The sequence below is a fragment of the Haliotis rufescens genome, unplaced genomic scaffold, assembly GCF_023055435.1.
Source record: "Haliotis rufescens isolate VD_foot unplaced genomic scaffold, xgHalRufe1.0.p SCAF_37, whole genome shotgun sequence".
Classification (NCBI taxonomy): Eukaryota; Metazoa; Mollusca; class Gastropoda; order Lepetellida; family Haliotidae; genus Haliotis; species Haliotis rufescens.
The window spans coordinates 4,418,609-4,432,259 of record NW_025964079.1 but is presented as its reverse complement, the minus strand read 5'-3'; the positions used below and the strand labels follow the sequence as shown (position 1 = coordinate 4,432,259).

At 41.1% G+C, this 13,651-nt stretch overlaps 1 protein-coding gene across 2 annotated transcripts in view; it reads left to right on the top strand.

Annotated features, from left to right (window-relative positions):
• Positions 1–542: 542 nt before the first annotated feature.
• LOC124144339 (solute carrier family 28 member 3-like) overlaps positions 543–13,651 on the top strand; it is a 50,677-nt gene continuing 37,568 nt past the window's right edge. The window contains exon 1 of one of the 2 annotated variants that reach the window (XM_046513701.2): positions 543–664. The gene's annotated coding sequence lies outside the window, so the exon portion shown is untranslated. Of the gene's footprint in view, positions 665–5,773; positions 6,029–13,651 lie in introns of those variants that run through there. The other variant, XM_046513700.2, reaches the window with a different exon arrangement.

Below are 13,651 nucleotides of genomic sequence, written 5' to 3'. Positions count from 1 at the left end.
TATGCACGTCAAAAGATTTTCGTCACACCTAATAAAGTAACATGAAGGTGGGTGTTCCGATAAATGGCATACATTCGTTTTAAAACCTTTTTCGCAGTTTGTAATTTTACATAAGTGGCAATGTATGTTATGAGGCCCTTTCAAAAACGCATGAGCTACGTACTCGCTCACATATCCCTCAGGCGTTTTATAACATGTATACATGCAGATGTGTATCTGTGGGTGTCTGAAGGAACTGTCCGTCAATACAAGCATATACTCCGAAACGTTGTGTTCCTCATAATAAAGAAGTTAACATCCATATATTCCTTATGTCCGGCAATGTAGCTCAGTCCGGGTTCTCAGTGAGTCGGGGCCAAAACGTACGCCCAATCTTCAGCTGTGTCATATTTGATCTCTGACATGCCATATATGATGACATTGTCTCACCAACTACATGTATATGCCTCTAACTTATCAACGGCCTCCATGACGCTGTCGAGACGCTCACCAATCGGGTGCATTTCGGAAATCTCCACTTCTGTACATTGCAGTCTCTCGCCTATCCGGTTGTGCCGTGCTGTGAGGGATCCCAAATCAGATTTCAATTGCTTATCTCCTCTATTCGCCAGTCTACAACACACAGAAAAACTGTCAAACAAGTTTTGGGACCGCTTGTGCACAGGCAAGTTGTTTAGTTCATTATTTTGTTTAAAGATCAATTTCAATTTGTTGTCACCATTATCCTATACCATTTTATGCATGTTTACGTTGCTAACTCTTATTGCCCGTGTTCCAAAGTACACTTTAATATTTCTGGCGCGGCCGGGCAGCCTATTGGTTAAAGCGTTCGCTCGTCATGCCGAAGACCCGGGTTCGCTTCCCAACATGGGTAGAATGTGTGAAGCCCATTTGTTGTGTCCCGCGCCTTGGTATTGCTGGAATAGTGATAAAAAGGGGAGTAAAAACTCCCTTACTCACTCACTCACTTAGTTTCTCCGTCCTAATCTAACGTTATAACATTTCAGATCATTACCATCATCTAATATTCAAGAGATGATCATATGAGACATATTTTATTCAGTTTTATTGTCTATGCGGTCTTAAAATTTTATAAGTCTTTAAATCTTATGTCTAGTGCATATTTTCACAAACAGGGCCGTTACTTGATATCAGGAATGTAACATTCAGTTGATTTTGCAGTTAACTTACTGTTTTTTTTCAAATAAGAAGACTGTATACGAAATACGACAGTTCGTTAAAGAAGTTTTTACAATTGATATTTTGAAACAGCCAGTTAAACGCCAGTTGTGACAGGGATTATGGCTAGGTAGATGTAGCAGACAGATTGACAGCCGTTGTGACGTACGTCACTAGGTTATTTGAACGGCATTTGCCTCGTTGATTTTTACTGTACTTTGAGGAATTCTGTGGCAAGCGAAGGACGTAATTCAGACGCCTTTTCTTACTTACTTAAATTGGGAATTTAACGTGCGCTTTCCGACTAATGCGTATTTCGCGCACGGGCCCGCCAGGCCATTTAGTGTTTGATCGAAAAGGGTATGTCCGGAAAGGTGAGGCAACCTAGGTGAGGGTTGCCTACTTAATTTGGACAACAAGATTCGTTTTTGGTCAATATATCAAGGCACCAATTCATCTTTCATAAACCTTTTGTGTCTTTGTGCTTAATATATCCACAATTAACGGACATATGTAAATATACATGCATCTACAAAATATTTATACAGGCTAGGTATTTACCCACAACCACACCTGCATAACTGTTTATTCACGTTGTATTTCGTGATTTTATTTGTTAGAATGAAAGATTTTCAGCCAGACGTTATGCAATTAAAGACGAATAAGCCTTTTTCATCAAAATACGCGCACGTGTACCTGTATATCGCACACCTAGTGTCACTTAATTGCCCAGTGTGATCGATGGAACGTATATGGAACGCAAAATCCACTAAAAGCGTAGGCCTTTTACATTTTACAACAATACACCAGACCAAAGATGCGACAGGCCGGGTTCTTCCGCTCTGTGGCCTCGTCTTTGTAAGTCATCATAATCAATGTAACGAATAGAAATGTAAGAACGAGATATAAAATGGGAAATGAAAAGAAACCAACTCAACTTTAATGCTGTGGATCATAAGAATTGGTGTACACACGCGTGAATTTATATGATAAGCTATAAATATTTGTTGAGAGGTGAGGCCGGGTTCATTAAAGATCGTTTCAATATGTACAAAAGGTAAAACTTGTAAAACCTCTGTAAAGGTAACATCCAACCAAAGGCCCTTTTTAAATGGTAACGTAGTGATATAATAATTGTAAAGTATATTTCACATGATACAATATACTTTGCACACAATTAGTAGTTGCTTAAAGAGACTGACCAAAACATGGGCGAAATATTTTAATAACGCCCCAAATTAGTTGACTTAAGTTAAAATGCGTTGAATTATATGTCATGATGCTTGTACACACACCTTTATGTATTTACAAATGAAAAACATTAGTTTTGAGCAAAGGAAAATATTATCGCCCATGGGCAGGCCAATGGGCGACATAGTTTAAATTTTGAGTTTTCAAAAGATTTCTTTTTCATTTTTTCTTCCATTTTATGTATCCATGATAACAGCATGTTCATATTTGTAACTACTTTTGACAGAGACTGGTCATACCATGGAGAGTTTTTGGACAAATGGGTATCCATAATTAAAAAGGAACGTGTTTTACCCATTCACTGATCCTCTAATTTAACTTTATTTCATTCCCTAAGCTATTTCATTCATTCATTCCTCCAGGCGGCGCGATTCGCTGTGCAGAGTTGCGTCCCTTGGGCACGCCAGAAACCTATGATTGTGGGTTTGAATCCCGGTTCGCCCCGATTATGTTTCTAGGTTTGTCAGCACCATACCCGTGCTCGTGGGTTTCACCGAAGTGGTAAACGTCTGAGACTTGCATCACTTCAGGCTTTCCCCCCACATTAAGCTGACACGCTGTGATATAACTGGAATACTGTTAGGAGCGGCGTTAAACCTAACTCACTCACTCACACTCCTCCAGAATTTAAATGGTACGTGTTGTAAACAAGCGTTGAATTAACGAATGACGCATCAATTTTGACAATTACGACACTTGAGAGACTGGTGTAAATCGCAAGTCCTGTTTCCCCCCTGCTTTAATTTTCTCTGAGAATTATCAAGTGGTATTTGTAGTGGTAGTGGTTTCTGAAAATTATCAATAAAAAAAATAATATTACTCATGACACGGATGTCATTTGCATGTCAACAGGAGGTCGCATTTGACGTATTGTGACGTGGGCGGAAAAACACACTAAGGTTGGGAACATTAACAATCTGAAGTCCAGTTTCTCCCCTGCTTTAATTTCTCGAGAAATTATCAAATTCCTAATGATCAGAGTAACCAGTACTACAACTGGCACATATGTTCATCCTCGCCATGGCAACAGCTAATTTCCCGATCTCTGCAATGTCTGTAGTCCTTACAGCGTCTATTCACAATCATTGACTTCACATGTTCGTCACGCAAAGTGCATAAACATAAACAACTACCTGGAGCTCACCTTGCAATATGTTTTACGGTGGAATGGGTAATACGGTGTAATGAGAATTGGCAATCGAACAAAAATATGAATTATTTTTTAAAATTCGGTATATCCGCTGGTTGAGTGGTGTTTTACGTCGCGCGCAAGATTTTGTCACCTCTGTAGCGTGCGTGCGTGCGTGTGTGTATGTGTATGTGAGTGTTCATGTGTGTGTGTGTGTGTGTGTGTGTGTGTGTGTGTGTGTGTGTCTCTCTCTCTGTGTGTGTGTGTGTGTGTGTCTCTCTCTCTCTCTCTCTGTGTGTGTATGTGTGTGTGTGTGTGTGTGTGTGTGGCTGCCTGTACGAGTCCGGACTAATACCTGTTTTTAGTGCTAGCCCACAGACACACACGCACAAGCCGCAGTTCAACATGGATACGCCACTCACACACAGCCGACCAGACCTTGTAACATCAAGTATAATATACAGTAAACTACGGTTATAACGAACTGAAAGGGACTACTAATTTTAGTTCGTTATAACCGTAGTTCGTTCGAATATGGGATTCGAAGGATGATCAGCAATTCGTGGCACCGATTGTACGATGGCTTGACATGTATTGGAAAACAGTAACATCGAGTGCAATTAAAGCTCAAGGTGAAACGATTTATCAACCAACTTGAAAAGTACGAAAGGGTACTACAATGTCGCCATGAAAACATTTCCTGCTTCACAAAGGCGAGGATTTCGGGAGGATTTATGTCGACCACTTGATTAACAAGTGGGGCCAGGGAGGTTCGCTGTTCGTCACTGCTTGAATGTTTTCTTTGAGGCTTTCACCGTTTGGTGGTAGTAGATTTTCCTTTAAAATACAGCCTCACATGGTAGTTCATGCATGACGTTCACAAACACCTCGACCTACTTGCGCGGAGGACCTTGACCACTTCATGGACTGCTTTGTTGAATACGTACATACAGTTTAGAGTGTTGGCGACAGCAACGATAAATGGGGTAGAGTTTCCAGTTTTTAAACAGGTCCTAGTCAAACAGTTGATAATGTACGTTCTGACATTTCTTGAACGCCAGCGCTCTTTCGCTGTTCTTGTACTCGCCTACGTGATCATCTTGATTGGTTGGTTCATCAACGAAGAAAATGTTTTCAGTGTTATATTTAATAAACAGAGGTGAATACAAACACCCACGGGGCTTTCAGAACCCATGTGTTGACAACCGTAATGTTGCTTGAACATTTGGGCCGCCTCCGTGGTCTTGTGGTAGAGCGTCCGCCCGCAGAGCGGAAGGTCCGGGGTTCGATCCACGGCCGCGTCATACCAAAAGACGTTTAAAGATGGTACTTGTTGTTACCCTGTCTGGCGCTCGGCATTAAGGGGCTAAACCAAGGACTAGTCGGCTCGGAGTCAGTATACTGTGTCTGAGTGGGGTATTCATGTTAAACTGCGGCATGGTATCTCAGTGAGCTAGCACTATAAATCGGCATCAGTCCGGACTAGTACAAGCAGCCACACACACACACACACACACACACGTGCATGCACGTCGCTATATAAGTGCAATAATCTTGGACGCGACGTTAAACCCATTTTCACCTCACCTTGAACATTTGGTCAACAATAGGGTGTTGCATGGTTGTGTACACCAATCGCGCTCTTGTAACTTTGTAGTGAGTGAGTGAGTGAGTTGGGTTTAACGCCGCTTTTAACAGTATTCCAGTTATATCACGGCGTGTCAGCTTAACGTGGGAGGAAAGCCCGAAGTGATGCGTTTTGCCACCTCGGTGAAACCCACAAGCACGGGTATGGTGCTGACAAACCTAGAAACATACTCGGGGCGAACCGGGATTCGAACCCACAACCATAGGTTTCTGGCATGCCCAATGGACGCAACTCTGCACAGCGAATCGCAGCGCCTTAGACGACTGGGCCACCCGTGCCCGCTGTAACTTTGTAAACATGAACACAATCAGATATGTTGCTGTTGTTTGGGTACACGAAGTGTAGACGTATACAACACAATACCTCTTTTCCTTATGTATTCATTTAATGGAGCACGTTTACTAAACGCACTCGTGTGTGAACTGGTAATCAAATCCACCACCCCCCCCCCCCCCCCCCCGCCCCCCCTTGACACACACACACGCACACCCCCCGAACCTCACCACTCCCGACGATTTATTATCCGCCAAGGATATAACCATGGTAAGCACGTTTACTAAAGCAATAACGTAATATAGCCGAGTACTGTGAAAGAAACGTGATTTAAACTTTCATAATGTCTTAACTACCTCAACACCATGAGACGTCACACATCGCTCCCGTTCACTTCATGCATAGGTGCGCTGGGTCACATAGACTGTGTGGGATTACTCATTTCCGACCGAGGCGCGTCGCGAGACATTCATACAAACAATCCAAGATCGAATCGGACGTACAATTCTGGATACATGTGCACGATATTACAGAAAATACAGACGCAGGTAGGTGAAATAATGTTACTAATAAGGATATCACGTCACTTTGACCTGGCCTGCTAAGATGACAAAATACTACGATGGCTGCGTTCGTTTATTATACCTGGAGTCGGGAGGTTGATTGGAGGTCTCAGCGAGCTCATACAACAGGTTTTGAGGCATTCAGCGCTCAGAGGCTACACCAATTTCCACTTTGCTGTGTTTGTTTTTATTTTTTGTTGTTTTTAAATAACACGACTTGCTTGAGTTCATAGCTGAGAATGCACAAAGGTGTGACAGGTCGTCATCTAAATATGGAAGTAAAATGATGAACCTATTGCACTTCTGTGTTGTTGTTTAATAGTTAGCTGACTGTTTACAAGAAACACAGTGTGACTAACCGAACGTAAGAAAGAAAGGTACAATGTTACTGTTAAGAACGGGCGAGGAATGTCATCAGCGGCTGAATAAGGAAAGATATTGCGACCCCCAAAGAACGTCAGCGTTCTCTTAAATTACATTTCTCTTGGGGTCGAGTCATGTCGGGAGATCTCGTTTAGGTGTTTTTGAGTAGGTCAGATGTTTTAACTGAGGGTAGGCATATGCATGACTGTACGTGATTGGTGGTGTCCTGGCTTTGAGATTTAGGGTAGTTGTAAGTGTCGAATTAGGTTTGATCCAAAAAGGATACAAAACACTGTAATGGGTGGGCCCATGTAGGACTGGAGAGTGTCGATTGTGCTTCTACATTTCGTCACGGCTTTCAGTCCATGCTTTTATGCATGATAGTCTTTCGACGCCCTGGCGAACACTATGCGAGTTTATTCACGACATATTTTTTATCGAAGCATGTCAATAGCATGCTTATCATGACGGGAACAGGTTTTCAGCAAGCTCTGCTTGGACGTCTCCTGGACAACCCACCTCTCGTTGCTTATGTCATCTTGTACCGATTACTGTGTGATTAGTATTTTAGTATTTCTGACTAATTATTTTTTAACTTCTTAACGTTCTTATGTCCGTTTAAGTTGTCCTATGTTCAACTAATTAATTAAAGACGCATTATACGTTATGGCTATGTATTTGGCTATTTTCATTTGGGCCCAACACGACTCTTTTCCTGATGTGTGATCTTGAATATGTTCATGTTCATTACAAGAAACTATGCATGATACATAATCCCTGACACATTTATGTCAGAGACTAAGCGTTAATCTAGATTCATAAAATTCATAAATTATTCATTAAATAATGTGTTTGTTTCTGTGGAGTCTTGTCGGCTGCAGCCGCAAGCGTTATGTAACAAACCTCAAAGGTGGTGTTCAGGTATGTTGTTGAATTTTGTTCACACAACACGGCGTCACTGATCTTTTGTCATAATGTCGAACATCATTACCAGACACACATTGTATTTGTCACGGTTAGAGGTCGTCACGTATGGCATAGATCGGTACCTACCCTTTATATACCGTTAAATAGTTACGATACAATGAAGAGGTAAGAAGTGAAATTATTCATGAGAGACTCCGTTGGCCAACAAGCTTCAGGGGGAGTGTATGTGTGTGTTGGGAGGGGAGGGGGGTGACCTTGCCCTCTCTCAGCCATGTGAGCTGTAGGTTCAGTGTTAAGTGGGCCAGGCAAACATTGCCTGTAGCTTGTCACTTTGAGGGGGTTATGAATTTGCTTGGTCCTTATATTTGAGGAACACGTACAATGTAGAAATACCTTAAGGATGCCAAAGGGGTAACCAGAAAATACATATATTTGCAGATATGACTGGGAAACCGACGTATCAGATAGATCGCACTCGGGACAGATGACGTTTGATTTCCTCCTAGCCCATCTATAGTTCTCTAAATATGTACGCGCAAGATTCAGGGAACAAACTGGCGTACATCGTTGCTCATGGTATCAACTACTGGTTGCTTGAATTATTAATTAAAGCCCCACGTGAAAAGAACTATTCCTAAAATTAAATTCCACTCACTGTAAACATATGCGATTGCTTGTGTGTCATGGTATTCATTTCATGTTTGGGGCAAATTAGTATTTCTGACTAACGACTTTTTACATACTTTAAGTTCTTTGCATCCACGTTTAGGTTTTAATATTCAACTAATTATTGTTGTTAAAGACCCGTTATACGCTATGGCTATGATTTATGAACGCTCAGTATATTTCCCTAGCTTAAATAATAGTTTTCAATTATTTTAACTAGTATACTAATGTCAGAAGACCAAAACGTGGATGAGTGAACAAAGTCATCCTTTAAATATGTCTGTTAATTTTTATGAAGTTGAATATGTTCATGAACATTAAAAAAAACTGTGCATGGCACATTATCTGTAACGCATTTTGTGAGGCTACTTCGGTTCTCGATGTGTGTCATATGATATCCACGAAGAATTGAATATTTACTCCTTGTAATAAAACACTTCAGACACGACAGTATGACTATCACGATTTACTGCGACACTTTGAACAAGTATATGAATCGAATTTGAGACATTACTGCTGCTTCACTGTCGAAGCAAATGTTTAGGTTTGATATTCCGTGTGGGCCCAACACGACGCTTCTCTTTCCCCTTCCTTTGGACAACCATACAGTTGTGTACACTGAGATGAGTAAAGTTAAATTTGTTCACCAACATAAAAAAATGTGCGTGACACATTATCTGAAGGGGCGGTCGGATAGCCTTGTGGTTAAAGCGTTCTCTCGTCACGTCGAAAACCCGGGTTCGATTCCCGACAAGGGTACAATGTGTGAAGCCCATTTCTGGTGTCCCCCGCCGTGATATTGCTGGAATATTGCTAAAAGCGGCGTAGAACCATACTCACTCACTCACATTATCTGAAACACATGTTGTAGGCCAACTCGGTTCTCGATGTGTGTCATATGATATCCAAGAAGAATTGATATTTACTCCTTATAATAAAAAACTTCAGACACGACAGCATGACTATCACGATTTACTGCGACACTTTGAACAAGTATATGAATTATATTTCGGACACAACTTCTCCTTCACTGTCGAAACGCATTAGCAATAACATTGTCTCTTTATTTTAAAATACACAATATACACTTCTACCGAGTATGTATTATTAAGGCGTCCTCCCCAAATATTTGTCCACGACGTCCACGACGTCGCGCGTACCCTAGAACAAATTTATAAATAATAAATTATTATGATTCACATTTAGCTTTAAATCCGACCCTCGGGTATGTCCCATCATATCATAATCTCCCCTATTTGGGCTCCTGTTCATACACATATTTGTACTCAACCATCTATTTGATAAATGACCTGCTGTCGACTCGACAATGCTGGTTTTAGAAAACATCTATATCAAAGTCCCTGAACCATATCATTTTCCTTTCCGCCCAGGCCTTACTGTAATGCTATAGCCCTTAATAAAGCATGCCTATGGTTACATTCTGCACAGGTTCAGAATCTCCCTTCCCGCTCGGACTCCATTTCAAGTGGCTCCATTTAAATTGAAATGGAGTTGTTTATTTGAATCCAAAACATTTGTTTCCGAGACTAAGCGTTAATCTGGTTTTATAATAATGTGCTTGGTTTCTGTGAAGTCTTGTGGCCGCAGCCGCAAGGGTAATGTAACAAACCGCAAGGACTACCAAGGTGGTGTTCGGGTATGTTGTTGTATTATGTTCACACAACATGGCGTCACTGATCTTTTGTCATAATGTCGAACATCTTTACCAGGCACACATTGTGCTTGTCACGGTTAGAGGTCGTCACGCATGGCATAGATCGGACAATCCCCATGATGTACGACAAAGCGGTGACGTTAAATTAAAGAGGGCATTTCAGAAGTTACATTATTCATGAGAGAACCCGTTGACGAACAAGCCTCAACTGGTGGAGGAGGGTGTTGTCCTTGTCGTTTGTAGGTTCTCCTGATGACATGTACATGATATTTGGTCAATTAGCATGAAGTTATTGTGAGTGAATGAGTTGTGTTTAACGCCGCATTGGACAGTATTCCAGTAATAGCGTTGCGTGTCATCTTGATGCGGAAGGCCCGACGTGATGCAGGCCTTTGAGGTTTACCACTTTGGTGAAACCCACGAGCACGGTAACAACCTTGAAACATAACCGGGGTGAATCGGAATTCGAACCTACAATAATATGTTTCTGGCGTGCCTAATGAACGTAGCGAGTTATGGTAATGTTATAGTGCAAACCATTTCAATACTTTTACTTAAATAGTGCAAACCATTTCAACACCTTTATTTTACATTTCATTTATCTAAATACCTAACTGGTTCAATATATTTCCAAGTGCACCGAAATTCTATGCCCTTTGTCTGTTTAATATATTCAGCAAACATTCGGCGTATCCCCTCTTATCATAAGCCCCTCCGGGCAGGACCCTTAATCTCCAGCGCTATCTATAAATTTTAATTAACACCTCCTAACGTCGCCGGATCTTACGGCACATACATACATATATACATACACGTAGGACAATGACCTTGCCACACGTTACGTAATAGCTCGCTCTACAAAACCCGACTGACATGGTCAGTCAGGGAGACAGCCTGGAGACAGACAGAAGATCGACTCGTGTAAGTGACAGAACGGTTCTCCCACCCGGGAAGATTGGCCACTCGGTCCCGGTGTGCGTTCTGTCACGTTATTATCAACATGTACCTTTTCGACTTATTCCAAACCGTCAACAATAAACATGGCTGCTGTCGTCTAAACTTCACCCTGAGTTTTGTCTTCCGTCATCACACTGAGCCACCATCCGAGGGTTGAAACCAACGCCCTTGGACAGTAATTAAAGGTGTGAAACAGTGATGGCGTTATGGTGGAGTTACTGCTTTGGCTTATTTTTAAATAGAATGCATCAAGCCATACCCCGTTCTCATGCACATGTATACATATGTGTGCAAATTTGCATACGAGTGTAAATATACACACGTGAGTATTCTTGTATGTCATGTGTACGCGTTGGACTCATTTGCGTATATTTACAACATAAGTAAATCAATAAGTAAATGTCTAGAGCACGTCTAAAGTGTAAATTCATACCAGTACAAATTTGCGCTGCATATATTACGTTGTCATGTGAACGTTTATGCGAACGCAAGAGGATGACTAATAAATATATCTGTTGATATGCCAGTACCAAAGAAATTAGCAACAGTTCTGTATTCTGAAGTTGACGCTATATAGAAAACAGTAGACTAACATCTAGTCTCTGAAATGAACATATCGTACAGAAAAAAGGTTGTTCAAGTATCTTAATAAAAATGTAATATAAGGGAGCCCAGTGACTCTCTTCATTTTCAGATACTGCAGTAATCTAGACTTGCCAAACATTATAGACTTGCATGGGCTGTATTTGATATATATCAGGAATATATTGGTATCAGGGTATGTAAGACAGACTAAGAAAACAGCAATACCAACTTTTATCCGACATCTAGAGTTCGGCGGACAGTGTTTTCTTTTGGTTTCAATGGGGGGAGAAGTCATAATGGTCCAGTTATGTAGGTATGTGGACTCACAGATTCAGGTGTTTGCCGACTCAGATGTTCAATATATGAGGATGGGTTAAACATGTTCCAGTTCTGTAATTTAGGTATGTTGACCCACAGATTCAGGTATTTGCCGACTCTGATGTTCAATATATGAGTGTGGGTTAAGCATGTTCCAGTTTTGTAATATATGTATGTGGACCCACAGATTCAGGTGTTTGCCGACTCAGATGTTCATTATATGAGTGTGGGTTAAACATGTTCCAGTTGTGTAATATAGGTATATGGACCCACAGATTCAGGTGTTTGCCGACTCAGATGTTCAATATATGAGTGTGGGTTAAACATGTTCCAGTTTTGTAATATAGGTATGTGGACCCACAGATTCAGGTGTTTGCCGACTCAGATGTTCAATATATGAGTGTGGGTTAAACATGTTCCAGTTGTGTAATATAGGTTTGTGGACCCACAGATTCAGGTGTTTGCCGACTCAGATGTTCAATATATGAGTGTGGGTTAAGCATGTTCCAGTTTTGTAATATATGTATGTGGACCCACAGATCCAGGTGTTTGCCGACTCAGATGTTCAATATATGAGGATGGGTTAAACATGTTCCAGTTTTGTAATATAGGTATATGGACCCACAGATTCAGGTGTTTGCCGACTCAGATGTTCAATATATGAGTGTGGGTTAAACATGTTCCAGTTTTGTAATATAGGTATGTGGACCCACAGATTCAGGTGTTTGCCGACTCAGATGTTCAATATATGAGTGTGGGTTAAACATGTTCCAGTTGTGTAATATAGGTTTGTGGACCCACAGATTCAGGTGTTTGCCGACTCAGATGTTCATTATATGAGTGTGGGTTAAGCATGTTCCAGTTTTGTAATATAGGTATATGGACCCACAGATTCAGGTGTTTGCCGACTCAGATGTTCAATATATGAGGGTAGGTTAAGCATGTTCCAGTTTTGTAATATAGGTATGTGGACCCACAGATTCAGGTGTTTGCCGACTCAGATGTTCAATATATGAGGATGGGTTAAACATGTTCCAGTTTTGTAATATAGGTATGTTGACCCACAGATTCAGGTGTTTGCCGACTCAGATGTTCAATATATAAGTGTGTGGGTTAAACATGTTCCAGTTTTGTAATATAGGTATGTGGACCCACAGATTCAGGTGTTTGCCGACTCAGATGTTCAATATATGAGGATGGGTTAAGCATGTTCCAGTTTTGTAATATATGTATGTGGACCCACAGATTCAGGTGTTTGCCGACTCAGATGTTCAATATATGAGTGTGGGTTTAGCATGGTCCAGTTTTGTAATATAGGTATATGGACCCACAGATTCAGGTGTTTGCCGACTCAGATGTTCAATATATGAGTGTGGGTTAAACATGTTGCAGTTTTGTAATATAGGTATGTGGACCCACAGATTCAGGTGTTTGCCGACTCAGATGTTCATTATATGAGTGTGGGTTAAACATGTTCCAGTTTTGTAATATAGGTTTGTGGACCCACAGATTCAAGTGTTTGCCGACTCAGATGTTCAATATATGAGGGTGGGTTAAGCATGTTCCAGTTTTGTAATATAGGTATGTGGACCCACAGATTCAGGTGTTTGCCGACTCAGATGTTCAATATATGAGTGTGGGTTTAGCATGTTCCAGTTTTGTAATATAGGTATGTGGACCCACAGATCCAGGTGTTTGCCGACTCAGATGTTCAATATATGAGGATGGGTTAAACATGTTCCAGTTTTGAAATATAGGTATGTGGACCCACAGATTCAGGTGTTTGCCGACTCAGATGTTCAATATATAAGTGTGTGGGTTAAACATGTTCCAGTTTTGTAATATAGGTATGTGGACCCACAGATTCAGGTGTTTGCCGACTCTGATGTTCAATATATGAGTGTGGGTTAAGCATGTTCCAGTTTTGTAATATAGGTATGTGGACCCACAGATTCAGGTGTTTGCCGACTCAGATGTTCAATATATGAGTGTGGGTTAAACATGTTCCAGTTTTGTAATATAGGTATGTGGACCCACAGATTCAGGTGTTTGCCGACTCAGATGTTCAATATATGAGTGTGGGTTAAACATGTTCCAGTTGTGTAATATAGGTTTGT